The sequence below is a fragment of the Pangasianodon hypophthalmus genome, chromosome 25, assembly GCF_027358585.1.
Source record: "Pangasianodon hypophthalmus isolate fPanHyp1 chromosome 25, fPanHyp1.pri, whole genome shotgun sequence".
Taxonomy (NCBI): Eukaryota; Metazoa; Chordata; class Actinopteri; order Siluriformes; family Pangasiidae; genus Pangasianodon; species Pangasianodon hypophthalmus.
This window is the reverse complement of record NC_069734.1, coordinates 6,536,392-6,559,759: the sequence shown is the minus strand read 5'-3', so window position 1 is coordinate 6,559,759 and position 23,368 is coordinate 6,536,392. Positions and strand designations below refer to the sequence as shown.

The following is a 23,368-nucleotide window of genomic DNA, read 5'->3' as shown; positions in this document are numbered from 1 at the left end:
TGGAAGAGAGAGAAAAATTGGTAGAGAGAGCGTTGCATAATTAGAACAATTTTCACTCACACATTTGCTCACACATTTTTGCTCTCTGCTTGGAAAATATGTGTCAGTGTTGCACACTTTCCCCCTCAAAATAGAGAAAGAGAGAGAGGGAGCAGCTTTTTTCTGTAAATTTCTTTTTTCCTGTCTGTCTCTCAGTTAAGTACCTGCACATTGCAGTTTCTAGTGCTTCCATATTCATGGCAGACACACGGAGGCAGCTCATCATATCCGTGCCAGTCCCTGAAGCTTTGCTACGTGCTGAGCGCTTAAGTGCTTTGCAGCTCCACACTGCTCGACTAGAGAGTGATCTCACTGTGTATTTCTACTCGCATGCATTTGAATTTCAATATCTTATATACATAAACACAGTAATTCATGCAGTGGTTTTTTTGGGATCCTTCTAGCTCTTTGTAGTTAAATGCCTTTGCTTCTATTTGTTCCAGTGAGGTCACTGTTGCCCTTTAGTTTTTTCCTTTCTTTTTGCGGCTGTGCGTCTTTCATCTGCCACCTGGCAGTCCACAGCTCAGAGCTTGCATTACCTTCAGTCAGAGCTGGAAAAATGGCCGTCAGTGGGCAGGCTACAGGCAAGGTTGCAAGAGTTCTTCTTATTCTATAGCATGTTTTTTGAAGCAAAATCTTTCTACCACATAGAATGAGTACCGTGAAAACCATGAACAAGAAGTTTAGCATGTTTTCTCTTATACAGAAAAAAAGAAAACACACTGAATTGAAAATCTCAAAACCCGAGATGCACAAGAATCCATGTGCAGGAGGTTTAATTACAAAACATTAAACACAGTCCAGACATGGCAAATAGTTGAAACACAAGGCAAGGGTCAAGACCATGGTAATAGCAATCACAAGATATAATGTTCACAAACGCAGATGTTTGCAAGACTTCGCAATACCTATTTACATAAAATAGGTATTTTCTTACATTTGTAGTTGTGTACGAGTATTCTTACATATCTGATGACTGGAACTGTTGTTCCTCTTCGGGAGCTACTGCAGACACTGACTGTAAATTACCGCTATTGCGCGTGTAGTAAATGAACTGGAAGTGCATGAGCAGTACTAAAAAGAACGCAGAAGTGTTTGTGCAAGGATCCCATGAGAGTTTGAACTAGCTTTCTATAGTCTGTAAACAGGAAGTGGTTAGCATTCAGAGGAAGGGTACCTCTGCTGGTGTGGAGGTTTAATGCCCCAGCTGAATGTGATAGTAGAGTTGTATGAAAAACAGCAGCACAGAATCATTTATAGCAGGTCAATAGAAAGATCAGCTATGAGCCACTTCCCCAAACAACACTGCAAATCAAACCTGGTGTTAATGGGGACTCTCAGAAAAGCCAATCCTCCTTCGTAATATTACTATTGCAAGAGTGGAGGGAATTCAGACATTAAAATTTGAGAATGTTTTTTTTTAAATCTGCATAACATCAAGTAGGTTATACATAATGAATGGAGTCCCTAGGCTTAGGAACAGTTTTATTCATATTATTTGTTTATTAGCATGACAGCTAATATGAGTGGCAGCTTAGGCCCTGAGAGGATTCATTCATCTGTTGCAGAAACGCAACATGAAATGCATCAAGACATGCTTCAATGCATGTGACAGAACTAACTATACTCACTACAGATTATGCCACAGATAGTGTCAGGTTATTGGTTTATCTGTGAGAGCTTGTGTGTGTGTCCGTGTATGAGTGTATGTGTGTGTGCAGTTGATGTGGGCAGAGTGAGGATTTTAAGCCTAGTGAGCTTGAGGTTGAGACAGTTGAATCATAGGCTGCTTTGGCAGTGGGAGAAAAAAAAATCAATGGCTTTTAAATTCACTTTGTGAGAGAATATCAAAGGCAAAGGATGTTGAATCATGGCTAAGAGCATTGTGTGTGTGTGTGTGTGTGTGTCTATGTATGTGCGGTGTCCTGCAGATGTTGTTCTCAGTATGTCCTAGTCTGCAGCCAGACTGAGATTCCAGTCAGAGATAAGCTTTCCATCAAGGCCACTGGTCTAGCCTTAACAATCAGAGTACTGGATGTGCCGAAGGAGAATGCCAAAATGCTCAAATCTGCCGCATTACCCTACTGATGTCCTGATTGAGAGACCCTGCTGTCCTTCTCAATGATAATGCAGAGACTCGAGTGTAAAACTCGGCTGTGTGGCACGTTTCTGCAATGCTAAGCAATGGATTTACCCTCAGGGGCATAGCAGCCCTTGGTTGATGTTGATGTGATGCTCAGAGGACTTGGGTGTATGATGATTTTGCACAACATGCACTATGGAATAAGACTTCTTTCTGAGATAATTTTCTGATGGCATCATGACAGTCTTTAAATGACTTGCTCTGCAGTCACGCTTCTCCTTCGCTTGTTTTCATTAATAATAAATAAGGTTTGCAAGCAATTATCACAGGTCTTGCATCGGTGCAGCTGAGCACTCCTACGCTTCTTCCCTAGTGGCTAAAACTAAATTGTCAGTGCTGCATATTTTGAGTAGTGCTTTAGCTCCACAGGCTGTGAAGTGTACAATTCATATTGAGTCCTTTTTATAATATTATTGGTGGTCAGTGTCCCTTTCTTGCAAAACAAAATTAGATTTTTTGGGGGTTAGAAAAAGGTTCAGCCCTTATAGCACACATAGGCAGGTTGCCAAGCTAGTTTCCAAGGTCCAGAGTAAACACACTAGAAAGAGATGTCTATAGACATTTTTCCTTCTTCACATCAGAGCCTGGTCTGAAGTCTCAAGGCTGTGCTTTCTTATGCTGTATGAGATTTGTAGCAATTGATGAAAACAAAATCCTTCTGTCATATATTTTCCCACTATTTTCTGCAGGAACTTGATATGAGTTCTGTCTATAGTCATTTGTTTCATACAACTGAGTCTTGGGGCCTGAATATGCTAAGCGTATTAAATTAGGCTAGGATGTAGAATCTTGATGTGATATACTGTATTAAATATACATGCACACTCAGTCCATTGATTAATTACTCATCGCTCACCATATTGAGGAATATAAAACAGCACTGAAATTTCAGATGAATTAATGTAAATGAAAAACTAAATTATGGTATAAAATGTCTTTTTAGTGCATGACAAGCATAGCCAATTCAGTTCAAGATTAAACATCTTTTTCTGTATTTTTCTGGTGATTGTAAACATTATGAAATTCTCAGATTGACTTGATCGTAGGCATCAGCTATATTATAGCCGTGCCATGTGATGTCTCCTATCTGGCTATCACATTATTAGTACTCTCTTTGACCTCCACTACACTGATAGGTTGGAGCATTGATAGGCCTGCTGACCCCATCCAAAGGTCAGTCTGACTAAATATCAAATGTTTCTGTTCTGGCAAGGCTTGGCTTCTTTGGTCACATGATCTCCAGCAAGGGATTCTTACCTGCATCTGAAAAAAATATGAAGTATACTGTAAATGGATCATACAACGTTTTATTAATATTGGTGATTGTTTTTTTTTTTTGTTTTTTTCATGAGGTGATGGTCCTGACGGTCTATACTATAGTTTTCATACAGCTTATAAGGTACTCATCGTCATATAAAGCTGGAATGTCTGGCTCCGGTACAGAAGCGTTTAGCAATCTATCTCATTTAGTACACCTAATTCAACTCATCAGCAGTAGAGCTGTGGTCAGAGCCAGCCCTAGCTTTTTCAGGTACCGCAATGACTAACTGCCCTGGTTCCCTCAGAGGTGTTGGCAGCTTGCTCTGAAGCCGCAGGTGGAGTTAAGCTGGTGGCAGAATAAACAAATTTAATTTTGTTTAAATGGTCTCATTAGTAATTTATTTGATGAATGGGAGGTGCTGTCCAATTGTATTGTACATAAACTTTTATTCTGCTTTAAATATTTGATCATTACACATTATTATACAAATTATACATTACTTTTTGAGTATTATAAGATGTTTTACCACATATAATATTTAAATATTGAATAATGACTAAACACACAAATACTTGCAAACAGTATAAGCTATCCAATTCTCAAATCTGATTGGTCAGAAGGTGTTGATCAATTTTCAATAACAGCAGCTCCGACAGTAGTGCTGGCTGTAAACCTGTACATCAAAGTTTTATATTAATGCACTTATTCATCTGTGGTTTTGTTTCTATAGTAGCAGCTAATTCGTAGAGAGTGTATGGCAGACACTCCATGTAATCACCCTATTTATGATTATTTTCCTTTAATGGCTCACACTGTCATGTTTTATTCCTTACTTAATTGGTCTTACAGAATAATATTCTTGTCATTCTTGTAAAATATTACAAGAATGTATTCTTGTAAAATTCTGAGGCAAATCAAACATTCCTAAGATCGTTTTTTTTAATGCACATAACATTAGCTGGTTAATTAGTTATTGAAAGTTAAAATTAGAGGATTGCTAATAGTAAATAACAATAAGAAAGTGAAAAATACAACAGCCAGTGTCTAAGGCTACGTAACATTTACAAAGATTTCTGCGAAGTTGCTGTGACATTTTTAGTTATAGGAAAACTAACACTAACATTTAATTTTTTGTGTAACTCAGAAGGTTATGTGAGCAATGCTGTAATAATTTTGGGCCTCATTTATCAATTTGTTTAGTAACGTTGCATGTAAATGTTTCTGTCGGTCCAAGCATTCTAAAATTTCCCACCAGATTTACAAAAAGTTTCAGTAATGCTGATTTTCTTGAATTTCTTGATATTCAAATCACTCATAAATTACCAAGCGCATTCATGGTACACAAAGCTCCAAAGGCAAAGCTTACAGAAGGCTAAAATGATGAATGGTGAAAGAGTGCGTCCTATATGTGGCATGCACTAAATCTTCCAGTAATGTGGCTCAGCAACTGCAGTGCATCAACCACCACAGACACACACTAACTCTTCCTCCTTTTATAGGGTGCCATTTCTTTTGGCTAAGTGTATTTGTCTTTATTTATAGATTTCTTCTGGATTGTACATTGTTCATTAAAATCGTGCAGTTGAAATAAATAAGCGATTTAAACTTGACAGTGTAATCTGTATATAAATCATAACAATTAATCCAAGTAAAGCTGATCAGTCAACATTTATATTAGTGAATCTCCTAATATGTAAATTTACACAAACTCAGGATCTATTGTAGGATATGAATGTATTCCAAACTAATTGGACTTTCATGAATACCACATTTCTTGTGTAAATGCCCCTGTGAACGATTTATGAATAAAAGTGTTTGTATCCAGCTTGATAAATGAGGCCCACTGTAAAGCAAATGTTATTACAGCGGATGTTTTGGAACATTGCCGGGACGTTATTTTTGGTCTGTTACAGCTCAACCTCCTTAGAACCTGTTGAATGCTTACTGAATGTTCTTATAATGTAATTTGTTAACTTGAAAGCACTTTGCAACAATTAATGTCCTTCAGCATGTTTGCAGTAGTTTAGTAACTACCATACACACTAAAACTTAATATTAGAAGTATGCATCTGTTTTAATGTGTTGTGGCTCCAGTCTTCTATTGCATGGAGAATGTAATTGGCATTAGCCGCGGACCGTCTGGCACATTAGTGCAGCTCCACTATGATTAGGATGAAGGTCATCAGCAAAATAAAAAACCGGCACAGGAAGAGAGATGGGAATGGGCACGGAGATGACTGCCGAGATCAGTCGTGAAGCAGATGTCTCCATGTGATTGATGAGACCAAACATGTGCCATAAATCTCCACTGTGGTGAAGGAAAGTGAAGAACACGACTGACACACTTACAGCTCCGCATTCGTTCTCTGACACGCCACCACTATCCAGGTTCACATATTGGCATTTGGCTAAATCTCAAGCAGGTTGGCAGGGACTCAAAGTCAGACATATTGGCATTTAAAGCTACTTTGATTTGTACTCATCTGAGAATATTGACTCTGTACACAAATCTACAGAAGCACTTGAGTACATGAAGTTCACATAATCAGTGAATGTTCACTTAATAAATCTTTGTGTGGCAACAAAATTTCATTTCCAATGTTTCCAAGAAGGCAGTTCCAAGAGAGTAAATTTGATTGAATTCGTGACTGAAGCCCAAAGTGAAAAACCTCACAGTAATTCTTCATTTTATAAAAAATAATGATATCCTTATTTGGAGCTATATAGCCTGTACATTCTGTTCTTGTGCCGCACCGTGACATAGTGTCATACATCACGAAAGCCTGATGAAAGCTTTGCTGATGAGGAATGTAAAAATTGATCTTTCAAGTTGGGAGTTTGGATCCAAGTAAAACAAAGCTTACAAAATAGGTTATTAAAATGTGTTTCACAGCTACTGTTATCTACAATACCATACAGGTGTTATGGTGTCAAAATGCCTGCTTGGTTATTTTTATATCACTTATTCTGAATGTCAAAGTCCGGCAGCATACCTATTGGAAAGCAGCTACTGAAAGAACAACGAGTGACTGTGACAAATGCCAGTCAGTTATTCAATTGTAACCTAATTTATTGGCCAGAGCATTTAGAATTACATAAAAAAAATGGCAAAGCCAGAATGTCATTGTGAATGTTATTTGGATTGATTTTATTGTGATTTTAGAGGAAAGAAATGCAATTACTGTAATTATTATATTGGATTGAAAATGTGTTCTTATATTCATGTGGTTGGTGAAATAGCAAATTATCATTCCAATTATGCTAGGATTCTGATAGTAAAAGGAAATGAGCTAAAATATAATTATACATGACCAAAAGACAAGTGGGTATTTCTGCAAGTACAAGGCCGCGGCATGGGTCATCACATGACATCCTGAAATTTCCCAGTCGCTCTTCTGCACTTCTATTCATTGCCCTGAATTTGAAGTCATAAAAGTGTCTTACAGCAATGCTACTAACGAGAGTTTTTATTGTCATTTTTAAATGCTGACCTTTGAGTCACCTTTCTGTCACACAAACGGTTCGAGACGCGTTTCTGCCTTTAGCATTGGCTAAATATGGAGTTGAGTCAGCTCGTAAAAACCAGATGCACATTTAATTGTATAGCCTAAAGAGGAACTTTGGCCACTCAAGCATGTATTAATTTTCCCAAAACAGGATCAGATTGACATAACGATCAGGATAGGAGGACATCTGATAAAATGCTACGATGATGGTGTAGTTATTTTTGACTAATCTCTTAATACTTTTGCTGTGTCTGATTTCTCGTATGATTTCTTGTCTGAATGTTACCAAAAATGTTAATACTCCACAGTTAATTTCCATCTGCTACACCATTGAATGCCAGCCCCAGATGTTCCTCTCTAACTCACAGGGAATATTGTAGCTGTAATGTTGGGCATCAAAACAAAAAAGATGCATAAGTAATCATTTCTGTTCTCTAGCTCCTTTGAAGTTCTTGCAGGTCCCACTTGCAGGTTGTCAGATACTCTACCGATCTGATTCAGTTAATATAGTGTAAATAAACTCACTTTAGAGTTTAGATATAAGTTATGATCACAGACTATATTAAGTTTAGGGTTAGGTTTAGGTTTTGGGTTGAGATCAAGTGTTCAAAGTAGGATACATCAATGACACTACAATGCCTTTTTTATACATTACTACTTCAATGAATCTTTGAATCTATAAACTGTACCATAGATGTCACTATGACTGAGATAATGTCAGTTGTGTTTAGTTTTAGGAGAAAACTGATATTTTATAATTCAGTAATGACAGTAGTTCCAGATCTAACATAAACGACAGGTTTTGTTCTAATACTCGTTAATATTTTTAAAAAGAAGAGCATGTAATCATTGTTTTACAACGTTTTCTGTAAAAGTTTTCTGTCACACTTTGTGTTTTCTGGTTTCTCAGTTAACATGATACTCTGGTTTTTTTTTTTAACTTCAAGAGAGAGGAAAAACTAGAGGCTGGTGAGAGAATGACTGTTTATACAGTAGCTGTTATAACATAAGAGGTAACAGGAACTAACTTGCCTTGTGGATGTGCCATAACATTAAACATAACTGTAAATGTTTAAAAAAGCATGACGTTTAATTCAGTATGAATTAAAAATTGTAATAGTTGGCAAAAAGCTGTGGTATAAGTGGCACAGTGGCACACTTTGGGCTGTGTTGTTGTAGGAAATCTGTATCACACTGGCGTGGATTATTTTCCTATAATGCCCAAAGTGCATTATTCTTTACATACAGTATCTTTTGTTGCTGAATTGGCATCTAAATGGGCCTTTCTTGTTCTATCTGTAGAATTTTCTTGCAACAGATTCATTCATTCCAGATGATAATGTTGGTGATGGAACTATTAGCTAAATCATCAATTGCTAAAACTTATACTCAAGTACAAATGCTGGCATAGTTTTAGCACAAAAGAAAGAAAATAATTGAAATATTTGAAATTTATACCAACATGAGATTTAGTGTTAGGTAACAAAAATGCTTAAAAAGTGTGCATATAGAAAAAGAAAAGAAAAAATGAGATCAGAATAATAATGCTACAGGCTAAACCCACATTTCATTTTGAACTTAATGGAATTTGCTTTTTTTTAAAATCTAAATTGTCAAATAAATGTATATTTTCCATTTTTCACCCAGACACCATGCAAACTTTTACACTCAACTATGCAAGCTGTTGCATAAATGCATGCATATCTACTGTATGTGTCTCCCTTATCTTAAAATATTACATCTAATATTAACATAATATTGTGAAATTCCTACATGACAACGTGATCAAATTTGTGCTCTAATTGTTTTTATTTTTTGTTTATATGATTTACTTTATGTTTTTATTATGTGAAATGTTACAGTGTATGTCAATATTATGTTTAGTAATGAATGCTTAATAAAATTGAGATTTTAAATAAATTATAGGTAATAGACAAATGAGTCTGGTGTCAGAAATGAGGGTCCAAGTACTCTTTAAAATATATTTATACTTATTTTTCAAACTCCTAAAAAGTGAAATTCTCAGTATTACTTACTTAAAATAAACAAGTTTTAAGGTTTAAGTTTAAACAAGGTTTAAGTTTAAGGTTACATTTCTTATAATGCTCTTAACAAGCAGGATATTTTTCTGCAGTAATCTATGCAATACTACTGGTGTTTAATGTTATTCTGTATGTGAAAAAAAAAGCCCTCAATCCCATCAGCAGTGGATTATTCACCTAATTCAAAGGCATCCAGCAAAAGAATGACCAAAAAAGTCCAGAAACTGAAATCCAATGCTTCCAAAAGCCTGTGGAAAAGTTTAGCATGTGTGCGACTGTACTATACCCATAAAATAAACAGGGTTGTCAAACATTGGGACAGTTTCAGCAAAAGCACTCTGTTGTATTGCACAAACATGTGTAAATTGTATTCGCAGTTTAGATATAAATATGTCAGAATTTCAAATATTGACATTGTTATCTGAAGTGTGTACAGAACTTTAGTGTTCTTTTTATGATGATATTCGATGCACACTAGTAAATCTGTTGCTGGATGTAGTAAGAATATTATTTGTAACTGCTGACAGTTACAGCTGGCGAGTATCTTTGGCGATATATCAGTAATTGTTTGCCAGCTCAAGTTGCAGTCTTCCATCGTCTCTTCTACCACAGCACTGTTGAATTCTTGAATCTTGAATGTGTTTATTAATTTTCTATAACAGCAGCTCTGACAGTTGTTCTGGCTGTAATTCAAATAATAGGTTTATATTAATGCACTCCTTTGTGCTGTTGTATAAGAGGAAAAAAACACTTCAGGATCTGACTTTCCGCTTTGTGTCTGGACACATTACGCCATCCCGTCGTGGAATATTTTCCTATAATAGCTTGATCTGTCATGTTTTATTCCTTACTTAGAGACAGGAGTAAAGTTGGTGTGCCACTGACTTCATGCCCTGTTGATTAACCCTGTTCTGAGTTGCTCAGTGCAAAATGAGGCAGGTGGTGGAAATGCCATCCTCTTTGCTTGGATGTGTGTGTGTCTCACTGCTGAGGCAGAGGAGGGAGTCTTTGCTTTAATGATGTGCTGTTGCCCTCACCCGGGCATGCGGGATGCAGCTAATCCACGCTGACGGTCTGTTTGGGAGTCAGATGACTCAGGGACACACACACACACACACACACACACACACAAGCCTCTGTAGCAGCGTTCTCCTCACTGCCTGTCTGAATCAGGAACAAGCTCGGGGATTGTGATGCACCTCTCCACCTCATATTCAATCCCTGCCTCAAGCCATACGGCCTGCAGATGAAGGTGGAGATGGAGTGTTTGCGAGAGAAAGAGAGAGAGTGAGACAGAGAAATAGAGAGAGAGAGAGAGATACTGAGACAGAGAGATGACAGCAGCCTCTTGAGCATTCAAGCATGTCCCAGAAGGATGCATCATCACTAAGAATTCAGAACAGATCAACGATGATAAATGATGTGAATCTTTGCAGCAGGCATTTTGGATTATGTTGTCTATGTGAAATGTTGGTAAATGTCGTTGGTAAATATTCTGGTAAAAGGGTTGATGGTCACCAAATGTCATTTTCCAAGTATGATTCATTTTCTTAAGGTCGGGTATCGTGCCTTAATAGGCTTATTTTTTTTATCTTTTACTCATAACAGAATGAAACATGACATGCTGAATGTATACGTCAATACATAATATAATTTATGAAAATTGTATTACAATAAAAAAATATTAAAAGATGCAAGAGAGGCAATCAGTCATTTAATATGCACCAATTTACATATCACAAAAACCCATAGTGTATTTAACTCATAATGATATTTTTGTTTGTTTTATTATAATAACACACCCTCAACATAGTTCTTTAATGTAATTATATAAGAAGAAACATGTAGGAAAAGTGCATATTTTGCATAGTTTTCTGGATAAAATGTCAAAGTCAAAGCAACTCAAGATAACAGGAAATTCTGCCCATAAGACCAACAAAACAGTGTGTGAAATGATGTGGCTGTTCCTGCTTTGAAGGCTGAGGACAATGAGTTGGTGTCTGGCAATCAGGCCATCTTGAGAAAAGGACAATAAACATAATGTCAGTGACTAAAAGAATCCTAAGAACCAGTTCATTTTTCAGAATCAATCATTGTGTCATTTAAAGAAATGTACATGTACTACTACACTACATTCTACGGAATACACTTATTAACAATATATGATTCAGTATGGAGAAATATGAAAAGACCTTTGAAAAATACAACAAAATGTATGTTATGCATAAATAATGACATTGGGATAATAGTTGGGAAAATATAGAAAAAAAATCAATAAATAATTGTCAGTGTATCTTTACTTATTGTGGAAATATGAAAGTTATAAGTGGAACAATATATCATATAAAAATCTGAAAATTGCTTGGACAATTGATCTGCACCAAATACATTCAGAACTGTGACTGGCATAATTCCAAGGAAATTCTCTGAGCTGGTAGCTAACTGACTAACACACTGACTTTCTTACTAACTACTTGAACATATGTCTGTGCCATTATTTATTCAACCAATATCCAAACAAACAAACAAAACAATTTTGGTAGCCCATAATTTGAGGTCACTCTATCTTAAAAATCAGATTTAGGAAAAAAAAAAGCTTAACTGTTACTATAGAAATGATAATATATTATATGTTTTGAATTACAGCTGGCACTACTTTCAACGCTGCTGTTATAGAAAATTAATCAGCACCTTCTGATCAGTCAGATTCAGCTTTACTCTAAATGCAACAGTTCCTAGTCTTTCACTTCTAAAAATGATAACATTCATCCTAATATTAAAGATAAGAATATAGTGGGTATTTGGAAGCTTTCACCTACTAAGATGGATATTTCTATCTCTTATCTAATCTTTATTTCATTGATCAGCTGCCAGCTTACAGTATCTTAGGTGTCTTTTCACTTATTTCCTCCGACCTGTAAGGTGGATTTCTAATTCAATATTATCATACTCTGCTGAAATCCACGCTGAAGACTTCAGCTTGCTGTTAACACAGGCATCAAGCACTGGCGATCTAAAATTAGCCTCAGAATGAGACAGCTTGGAAAAACAAAAATTGGCTGCAATTACTGCTGAATTCCTTATTGAGTCATGTTTTGACTTCCCCTGCGCCAGGAAAATATGAAAATATCATTTAGAGAGAGACGGAGAGAGTGGAAAAGCAGCGAAAGAACTGGCGAGTTAAGAGCAGTGAAAAAATAAAAGCAAGATTGGGAGTAAGTAAAACAGAGAGAGAGAGAGAGAGAGAACTAGAAATAAAAAGAAAAAAAGTTTTTTTCTATTTTCCTTCAGCACATGTATTGCAGTAAAGCAGAGAGTTATGAGGCTGTTTGCAGTAAAGCTGAGAATCAAGCAGACTCATTATATTGTAACTTAATTGGACCATATGCTGGCTTCTTTTATAAGTTCACATTCTAAGCATATCAGATCTTTTAACGCTGGAAAAAAGTGCTGGAAACTTTCTTCGGTGTACTTTTTTTTTCATTTATCACATCATTTGTGTAATGCATGAAATCATTCAGATATAGGTCAAGAGCTTCACATCACACATCAGACTGGGGGAAAAAATATGATCAAGTGAATTTGACTATGAAGTAGTTGGTTTGTATTTCAGAAACTGCCGATCTTCGTCACCTGATCTTATTCCAGTCGTTTTCAAGTTCTGACATGCTTTTTGCTCACCATGGTTGTACAGAGTGGTTATATGAGTGACCATAGCACCCTGTCTAATCAGCAAGGCATTTTCACCCACAGAACTATTGCTTACTGGAAGAAAGGCTTTTTTGTCTTTTTTTGTGCCATTCTGTGTAAACTCTATATACTGTTGTATGTGAAAATCCCAGGATATCAGCAGTTCCTGAAATATTCAAACAAGCCTGTCTGGCACCAATAGCCATGCCACAGTAAAAGTCACAGAGATCACATTTTTTCCCCATTCTGATATTTGATGTGAAAATTAACTGAAGCTCTTGACCTGTATCTGCATGATTTTATGCATTGTGCTGCTGCCAGATGATTAGCTGATTGGATAGTGAATAGTAGGTGTATGCAACATGAAGGCAAAAATGCAAAGACATCTGCACTATACTATATTATATGCTAGTTTCTCTGGCATGTATGTGACTGCACCATCATAAAGTACACAGTTTCATAAATTGATGTATCTGGCATTAAATGACTAGCCCACTGATTATGTTAAGATAAGAAAAGATAAGAAAAGATAAGATAAGATAAGATAAGATAAGATAAGATAAGACTTTATTGATCCCAATGGGAAATTAGAGTGTTGAATATGTGCTCAAGTTTTAGAAAGCTCTCTGAGATATAGGAATGGTGGCATTTAATGTGATGTGCATAGACTACCACATTTCTTCAGAAGTGTATAAATTGGTTGAGTCACAAAAACAGGACAAATCCTACTTTAAAAAACACATTTCATAGCCCAACAGTCCAATCAGATCTGTTCACTCAAACATTAAAAATAAATCTCTCTTTCAGCTCTCTTTATCATAACTATGTCTGGTTTGCTGGGAGTGGTAGTATGGCCTGATGTGCCGGTTATAATAATGGATACGGCGCTGCGCTCCACTGAAGATGAGCTTTCAATTGGCCGAGAGCTCCTTTCTAATTACTCTGAAAGAAATCGTTACTTTAATTTTGTATGCCTCAAACATCCTAATGCAAGAAGCTTAAGCAAAACATATCCTGTCCTGCATTTAACACCTTTAATACGGGAAGGATTTAAAAGAAGGTGATGCTGATGTGTGTGCGTTTCTTGGTGAAGGATTAGCATCTACATACCAGTGTGTGGAATTGTACTAACCTTCGAACATATGTCTAAACTCACACTTATGAGAATCTGTGTATTTAGAAAATGTTGTAGTGTATATTATAATACAGACTGTGTCAAAGCAGAAGACATCATGAGCAAGGTCAAGGGAAAACTCCCATCCATAATTTATAATATATAATTATAAAGGCTGTAATATCCATTAAAAGCCACATACAGTGTATTACAGAGCTGCATGATTAATTACATTTGTTGTTATGATCATGATATGAGTTTGTATTATATTTGTGACATTTCTGTACCACACATTAGTGCATTAAATTGAACTAAAAATTTCCGAAAGATTTACAAAGGTTTCAGTAACTATGCTTTTCTTCACACTCATGTGCACATGCAACAATTTTATCACATTTTTTTGTATTTATTGTTCAGCACTTGTCACTATATAGCAATTAGGGCACCGATTCAAATTCAGCCCCTAGGACATAGCTAAGGAGGAGGAAAGCTTGAGATGGACCAAAACACATTCTCATCTGGGCTACATCATAAATCACGGGTTATTTTTCATATGAAATAGTCTAGGAATTCAAGTTTGTGGGACATTTTATAATATTTATATCCTAAGTTAATGTCTAAGAGATAAGACTAGCAATATGCTGCTTATCACTGGAATCAGTATACTGTATTTAAATGTCACATCAATCAACATGTTGTGGTTCATACTCTCAGTCAACATTCAAGAGATTTATAGAGAGTTTATTTCTTTTGCACAGGGGAATCAAAAGACAGCAGGTGTTATATTTATATGTCAGAAATAATTCAGACTGAACTTCTTTATATTTGAGTGAACGCAAATGATTACGCCTGGGCTTACAACCTTTACTTTCGTAATGTGTGGCTTGAGACATTCAAATTTCCGGTTCAGGTTTACTGAAATGAAAAGCTTACGTGCACAATTTTAGCAAACAAATGAAAAAAAAAGGTGAGATTTAAAACCAGATAAACTGCAATAAATAATAACACATCAGTTATAACAGACAGACATAACACAGACAGACACATTAAAATGACAGACATACTCTGGCATATTAAATAAAACAAGTATCAATGGAAAACACTGACATCAGTAAACACGAAATAATGCATTTGGGTATATTGCACTGAGCATCAGGGGTTATTTTTATATCAAAATTGTCTAGGTATTGTCATTTATATGGAATATACACTCACTGTCCACTTTATTAGGAACACCTGTACACCTGCACATTCATGCAGTTATGCTCCTCAAGACTTGATGTGTTGTGCATTTTGAAATGCTTTTCTGCTCACCACAGTTGTAAATAGAGGTTATTTGAGGTATTGTAGCCTTCCTGTCAGCTCAAACCGGTCTGGCCATTCTCCTCTGAACTCTTACTGGATGTCTTTTGGGTTTTTGCACCATTCTGTGTCAACTCTATGGACTGCTTTGTCTGGAAATCCCAGTAGATCAGCAGTTTTTGAAATACTCAACAATGCCATGGTCAAAGTCACTGAGATCGCATTTTTCCCACATTCTGATGTTTGAGGTGAACGTTAACTGATGCTCTTACCCTGTATCTGCATGATTTAATGCTTTACTCTGCTGCCACACGATTGGCTGATTGGATAATTACATGAATGAGAAGGTTTACAGGTATTCCTAATAAACTGGCTAGTAAGGGTAGAATCAGAATCAAGAATTCAACAGTGCTGTGATATATAATGCAATAAATAATGCATCACAAATTAAACACACAGAGAACACAGATAAGCATATCATTAAAATGCGATTAAAAAAAAACAAGCATCAGTTGTTGAACATGGCATGGTAAAACTTTACACAACTGAAACTGCAAACTTTTAATGTTTTGTGAAGATTCTCAAGAATTGAGAATATAAAACACTGCATTGTGAAAGTATCTGGGTAACAGTTAAGGGCAGTGTTCATACAGCTACTGGACAACTGACTAACCCCTTTATCACTTAACTGAGATAAACCTACGTTAATATTCATAAATGTGTATTCAACGGGCGTCAGCTGTCACGGTGATGTCACGTTGATGTAACTTCTGAGTCAAATGACAGATTTTTGTTGATGTAAGATTGTGTTAGAACACTTTCAGGCCTGACTTTTATATGTCTGCTTGTGTGCTGTTTATGAATACTTATGGATACTTATGGCATGAGACTGTAATGGCAGAGTTATGTATATTTTAACAATTTAAAATTGTTTTGAATATCTATACCAGATGTGGTACATGGTCATAGCATTGTTGCCTCATAACTCAAGGGTTCCCAGTTCGATCCTGAGCTTGTGTTGCTCTATGTGTTGTTACTGATTGTCTGTACACTTGACTGGTGGTATATTAACTTGAAATCAAAATCGACAAAGCAGCCTTTATGATGGATGACACCTGCTGGAATAAGACTTCATAAATGTTTGCGAGTGCAGACCATGCCCTTGAATAAATGACATGAGGTGTGATTATGGAACTGTTAAAAAATGTGGAGAACTTGGGCTGGAGTTCTAGAGTAGGATTTGCTGAATAGTAGGGAAGAGATGGAGAAGTGGTGGGAAGGCCACCGCCATCCATAGTAGATTAAGAGAGAAATGGGAATTGATAGGAAGTTAACTGATAAGAAGGTGGAGCTTTAGGCGTGGTCTTTCTCCATTTTGTGTATCTTTATATCATTGGCCATGAAGGACTTACTGTGTGTAGGTTTCATGTATTGCTATGAACAATAGCAGCATTTATAGACTGTATATGATAAATTTTTTGCTAAATGTAAATATAGACCCAAACTTTCCAGTGTAGCTGAAATAGAATTTGTTGTATTTCAAGAGATTTCCTACTTTTTGTATGTTCATGTCCTTGCCCATACTTTTCTGATCATCTCTTGTCTGTGCTCCATTGCAGTGTGTCTTGTCCATCGGAATCAAAGGCGCCGTTGAACCGAACTCCCCATGCAAAGGACCCACGATGACTGAGCTGTCAGAGAGAACAGAGATCGGAGGAACCCAAAAAAACCTGACCCAGAGAGACCACTGCTGGACAGTAGAGGATAGCGAGGACACTGCTTGCTCTCCCACCACCTGTAAGACAGGAAGTCCATCTTCATGCCAGGCGTCAGTCACTGTTTAAATCCTGTCCCTGATGAATGCCTTAAAGACACAACTCACTACATCTCTGCGCTGAGGGATACACAGTAGGAGTCTTCTCAAAAAAAAAAGCTTGATTTTTTTTGACATTTTTTTCACTTGTGAACATGTGTCTTGTACAAAACAGATGTGGATATTTTAATATAATAGAGAAATATTTGTTTGGTTGTAATGTGGACACTGGTTTCCATTAGGTGGGATTGGTAATAGAATCACAAAGCAAAGCAAATCAGGCTCTGCTCTTTGTCTTAAGTGTGTAGTTTTTTAATCTCCTTCTGTTTCAACCAAAACTGCACTCTGAAATGGCCTGGTGTTAGCTTGGAGTTTGTCCCAAGGCCATTCATTAGCAGTGTATTCATGCAGCAAGAAAAAAAAAAACAACAAAAAAAACACCACCACTCCCCTTGTCATTGGATTCAGTAGTCATGCCACTGCAGGCAGAGCAAGAGCTAGCATCCCAACAGCTATAAATTCTTAGCAGATGTGTATTTTGTATTTAACAAAGTGCTGTAAGATCCAGTTGCGAACATGCAAATGTTTAGAGTACATCAGTATGTATAAATATTTTTAGCACACAATTAATGTAAAGCAAACAAACAAGCAAGGAGCTACAAGATCTCCTCAGGAATGAATGCAGTATGTATGTACCGGTTACAACATGAAGGCTTTTACTGCCAGGTGTGATGTTTGGCTTCATGTGTATGAGTTCATTCTTGGAATTATGCCGAAAGCTCAGATGGCAGGCTCAGCCTGCTGGTAACTGCAGTGCTGTATACGTGCATAAACAACAAATATTACTTTCACGCTGTCACAAGGGAAAGCTACAGAGTCTGAGATTTAAACATTATGAATTAGAGAGGTTTTAAACTTGCGGCCTGGCAACAGTTGAATACAGAGTGCAATATATCTGACACTGGGCCTCATTTATCAAGGGAGATATGAACTAATTTATTTGTAATTTGCTTCATGAAAATCCGGTTAGAAAAACATTCAAATCCTACAAGAGCTCCTGAGCTTCTGTAAATTTACGTATAAGGAGACTCACTTAAGTGAACCTTAATTGAGCTGCTTCAAATCATATAATTGGAGTGTAACTGTATATATGGATTACGCTGTCAAGTTTAAATTCTGCAAAAACTTTCATAATCATGCTTTGAAAGAAAACAAACCATACATTATATATATATATATATATATATATATATATATATATATATATATATATATATATATATATATATATATATATATGTTTGTGTGTGTGTGTGTGTGTGTAAAGACAAAACAAATAATGTGTCTATGGTAGTCAACACACTGCCACCATGGCTGAGCTGCACTACTGGAAAATTTAGCACATGCCATGCTAGGCGGCACTCTTCCACAATGTAATTCTTATATTGTTGTTTTCAGCTCTCTATGAGCTTTGCTTTGGAATCACTAAGTGCAAATCAACTGTACCGTGAACAAGCTTGGTAATTTGCTGCTGATTAGCATGGCCTACACACAGAAGTACAAAGAAAATCAGCTTTACTGAAAATTTTGTAAATCTGGCAGGAATTTTTAATTTGGTTTGGTCTACAAAACCATTTACCCACAATTCTACTAAAAAATTGATAAATGAGGTCCATTCTGCACATTTTTGCCAGGACCATTTAAATATTTTATTATGATGCGTGACATTTGTTTATGTTTATTTAAAAGGATACTCCAGTGCATTTCAGTATAATCTTAACCATCTACCATATCTGATTACCACGGATAAAATTTTGAGTTTACTCTGTGCTGAGAAAGAGCGGAACACTTGTTTACTTGAATGTCACAAGGAAAATCTAAGGACATTCACTCAATTCTATCAATAGACATCGATGTGAAACAATGTAGAACAATTCTAATAATTTTCTCAGTGAAAGGTTTTTATAAATTAAACTCTATATTGATGTCAATTTTTCGTTTACATATGGGACTAATTTTATTTTATTTTTTACCAGAAAATAGATTCACAAAACCTTTGGGAAAGCATAAATAACTGAAGACTTTCTGCATTACTTTAGTGTTTAAAAGCTGGATATGGCATTTAAACAGTATCTTGACCTGAGCACGTCAAGCAGTATCAGCTAACATGAGGTGTTTTAGTCCTAGGAGCACTAAGACATGAGCGCCTATTCGCACAGAGTCTACACTTTGCTTGCAAGTCAAGTTAATTTTTGAGATGTTGGGAGAGGGGATAAGATGTAAAGCATGTCATTGGTCAGTGGTCACTCACAACTAATCCCCTTTCTTCTGGAAACAGACCATGACATCAGGTTGGTCATCCTTGTGCTCTCTATTAAAGATACTATTTAAATACCACAATTTTATAAAACTATATAAGAACAGGCCTGGTAAGACATTCTCCCATGTCTGTTTTTTCCTTATTATCCATATGCAGTCACGTAGTTTAAATGTTTATTGATGGAATTCAACAAAAGCCCTTAGACGTCCATTATAAATTAGTTCTCGAGTTATCTGTTTTTTTTTCTCACTCTCTCATAGTTCTTGTCTGTGGTAATCACACATATGCAGCAGATGCAGTGCATGGAGTATTCCTTTAATACCAAGAATTCACTAAACTGACCTATAGTTAAAGCTGTAAAAGGCAAAGGTATGCTTAAATTAAAACTACAATACCACATTGATAAATTTATTTTGACAAATTGTTGCCTTGTGAAAAATCCAACAGCACAAACCAATGTAGTTACATTCCTTGCAGTTAGTACAAGTGTTATTGTCTCGAAACACTGAGCTTGAACTTTCTGACTGCTCCAACAGACATTTAGGCACTGACATTAAATGCAGAGCTAAATTCTGTTAAAGAGATTGGATCAGCCATCGCTGTTGGTCCGTGCTTTGCACTGCCTCTTCTTTATTGTCGTTATCTACTGAGCCGGCCACCTCATTCCTTAAAGTACAGGGAGATACAAGCTGAGTGTACAAGGCTGAGGAATCAAGGGCAAAACCCTTCCAAAGTGTTTAGCATCAACTGTAACCTGTGCTTGTACAACCTTCTACTCGAGTGTGTGCCCTCACGTAGACGGCAGCAAATTACAGTATCACCTGGTGACAGCACAACAATATCACCCGCTCACACATACATACAGTCTCACACAGGCTGGCAAAGCATTTTCTGAAGGAGGAGGCAGTCAAAAGCTGTTTGTTAATATTTTCAAAGCCCACAGTTCTCTCTCACTCCCTGTGTCTCTGTCTTTCTCTCCTCTTACCTATCTGATACATTCAGCCATGCATGCAGACCTGAACTTATGCACACTATCTCACATTCCCACTCCTCTCCTGATTTCGATCTAGTCCTCCCTCGCACTTTTTTCCTTGCCCCCTCTCAATTTCTCGGCTACAACTCTACCTGATGGATTCTGCTCACATTATATAAACCTGTGGGAGATGTACAGAGACGTGTGAACTGAAATATTTGAATTTATAGATATATCCAAAAGGATGGAGTGGCTGCTTTGTTGTCATGGAAAATGCATTCAATTCATCTGTATGCAAAGCACTTATGGAGGTGTATTATCTATTTTTTTAAATCTAGCCTTGCCTCTTATATAACCAAAGTTGAATTCAGATCCGTTCTATGTTTGGGACTCTTTTGTTATTTTAGAGATACAGACCTAGTGAGGATAGATACACATTGAACGCAGCATATTTACATAAGCAGATGTCTATTTTAAGAAGTCATGTCTACTTTTTTGACTGTTAGACATCTCCAGCCCTAAGAACCCATATTTCCTTGATATTCTTGTCTTTACACTCTGTGATCCTTAAAGCGTCTAGTCAGACGAATGCTAGTTCTACCATCCAAGACCTCTCTCTCTCTCTCTATCTCTCCCTCTCTCTGCCTCTCTCTCTCTGATATCTTTTGTGTTTGTCCTTTTTTGATAGCCAACTGGGCTCTTCGCCAAGTTGTCCACCAGAACTTTCCATCCACCTGATCCAAAAAAGCGTGAGCGGATCAGTGCTGGAGAGCTAAACGCAGGGTTTTGTGTCACGTCACATGTTGTAGAGCTGCACGTGACATCACCGTGTAAATATGTTTCCTCAGGAGTGGATTGATTGGGAGCATCAGGACAGAGGTCAAGTGTTAAAGCATGAAGGGTTTATACTGCCAGGCGTGGTGGAGATCTTGTTGAGGCTGGAGAGCCAATTACAGGGCTACGTGTTGCGTCACATGTTGTAGACCTGCATGTGACCTAACTTTGTAAATACGCGCTAGCAAGATAATGATGTCATCATGGCACGTTGCTCTGGGCTCCCTGCTGTGACGATAGCGACAAGCTCCTTACCAACCCACGATGCAATGCGCATGACTCTCATTGTACATTCAGTCAACAGCCAAGAATTACTAGTGAACCATGAAGGATCTGTGTGACCCCAGACGCTCGGCCAGTGTGGACTGGTCGAGTAGTTTATAGAGTTAGAGCGGCTTGAAGAAAGAGGAGAATTCCTTGTTAAAACAAATTACACAGAACATTTTGATTTGATTAGCTGATGTTCAGATATAGCTTTACTTCTTCAAATGATGTATGAATCTGTTACTTCTGCAAAATAATATTGTCCAATAAAACTCAACTGAGGTGAAGAGATTTCTAAAAGCTTGTATAGATGATACAACACACAAATCTAGCACCATAGAGTTCTGCCTTATCCCAGATATCTCTCACCAGAACTTAGAGTTGCTTTGGATTTAAAAAAAAAATGCTTTCCAGTGACGTTGTAACTGTTGTAAAATTCGGCAAAGAACCTTTAAAGTTTGTCCCAAAGAGACAAGCCAAAGAATTCAAAAGAGGATTTCAGATGTTTAACTTTTTCAACTTTTTTTCCCCCCAAAGACAGCACATAGTGCTTCAGCTTGGAAAACCAACAACTGCACTAATAAACTGCAACAAAATGTTCTGTAGTGAAATTATTCACTACATGAATCTAAAACACTTCTATTGCAAGTGTAAAAACCCAGCTAATGCTACTATACCATAGAATCTACTGTATGGTCCAAAAGTCCCACTCTGAAGTGCGTTATTTTATCATTTCTCTCTTACTTCCTATCTATAGTCTTATATAGGATTGGATCTCAAACTGGCGGGCCGCAGGGGGGCGCCAGGGAAGCCACAGAAAAACCTCAGAAGTTCTATATCTTCTTTGTAATTTTACATTTTGTGTAAATGTGTCTTGTATGTGCAGGGCAACGATAACTGCAGAGAAAGCTAGCAAAATAGACACACTTCTGGTAAGATGGAGATCTTGTCCATAAATGGAATTTAATAATATAGAACCAAAAAAAAAAAAATCCAAAAATTTCATTTGCATTATCGTGTATGTAGTTAATGAAGCATCTGCTAAGTATGCAGTGTCTGCACTTTTGAGTTTTGTTGTTGAGCAAAAAAAGTTTGAGAACTGCTCTTATATAAGATAGTACTCAATTAACTGTGAAATATTCAAACACTTTAAAATGATAATGTTTTATTTGACTTTTAAGATGAGTTAATGATAAGGATATGTTATTAACAAATTTGTAGTAATTGTATGTGTGAAGTTTAACACAATACTATAGCTATACAACTCTCAAGTCCTTTTGGACCATAGAATTAGTAGATCATAGATTTGTCAAATAAAACCTTATCCCAACATTTAAAAAATAATTGTTAGTATTAAAACCTGATAAATCAGTTTTAGCTGGTTGAGAAAGACACCTTTTAAAGCCACTCAAGGGCGTGTGTTACACTGATTTTACAGTGGCATCATGTAAACCCTTAAGTGGCTTATTGCATTTATTATACAGTGACTAAAACAATATGATAAAATCCAGTAAATCAGTAAAAATGTTTAAAAACGCACAAATCTTCCACAACGCAATGTAGTCTGTCAACAGGAAACTTTGATTGCTAAGCAACATGACGGGCAAAGATTTGGGTACTCTATGGACAGAACAACGGATTTAGTGCAACCAATCAGATTTTAGAACCAAAACTATCCATTTTATTAATTTTATTTTAACACAGTGTTAATTACAATGTTAATTACTGATTGACTCAATTGCTATAAATCATGTTTGAGACTTATAATTTGACAAGCTATGAATTAAAAGCAGTTTTTCTTTGTAGACTCAGACTTTTGGACCACACTGTACATGGTGTACCAGGCTGTGAAGCATTTTCCATCAGTCATTCCAAAGGGACAGAATAATTCACAAAGGACGCTATTGCCTGACTGCTCCCCGCTTCACTCTCCATGGTAACAAGCCAGACCAAACGCTGCATGCTGGAAAAGATCTCTTTCAATCAGCTGATCGTTTTACTCGCTCTATCATATCATATGCCTCAAAGCCCCCTCTGTCATCACACCCTCATAGACACAAACCCGAG

General features: G+C 36.7%; 1 protein-coding gene across 1 annotated transcript in view; it reads left to right on the top strand.

The window, feature by feature from the left end:
- Positions 1–18,121, top strand: part of kcna4 (potassium voltage-gated channel, shaker-related subfamily, member 4) — a 39,707-nt gene extending 21,586 nt beyond the window's left edge. Inside the window, exon 3 of the transcript XR_008300997.1 lies at positions 16,717–18,121. The gene's annotated coding sequence lies outside the window, so the exon portion shown is untranslated. The remainder of the gene's footprint in view (positions 1–16,716) is intronic.
- Positions 18,122–23,368: the final 5,247 nt, after the last annotated feature.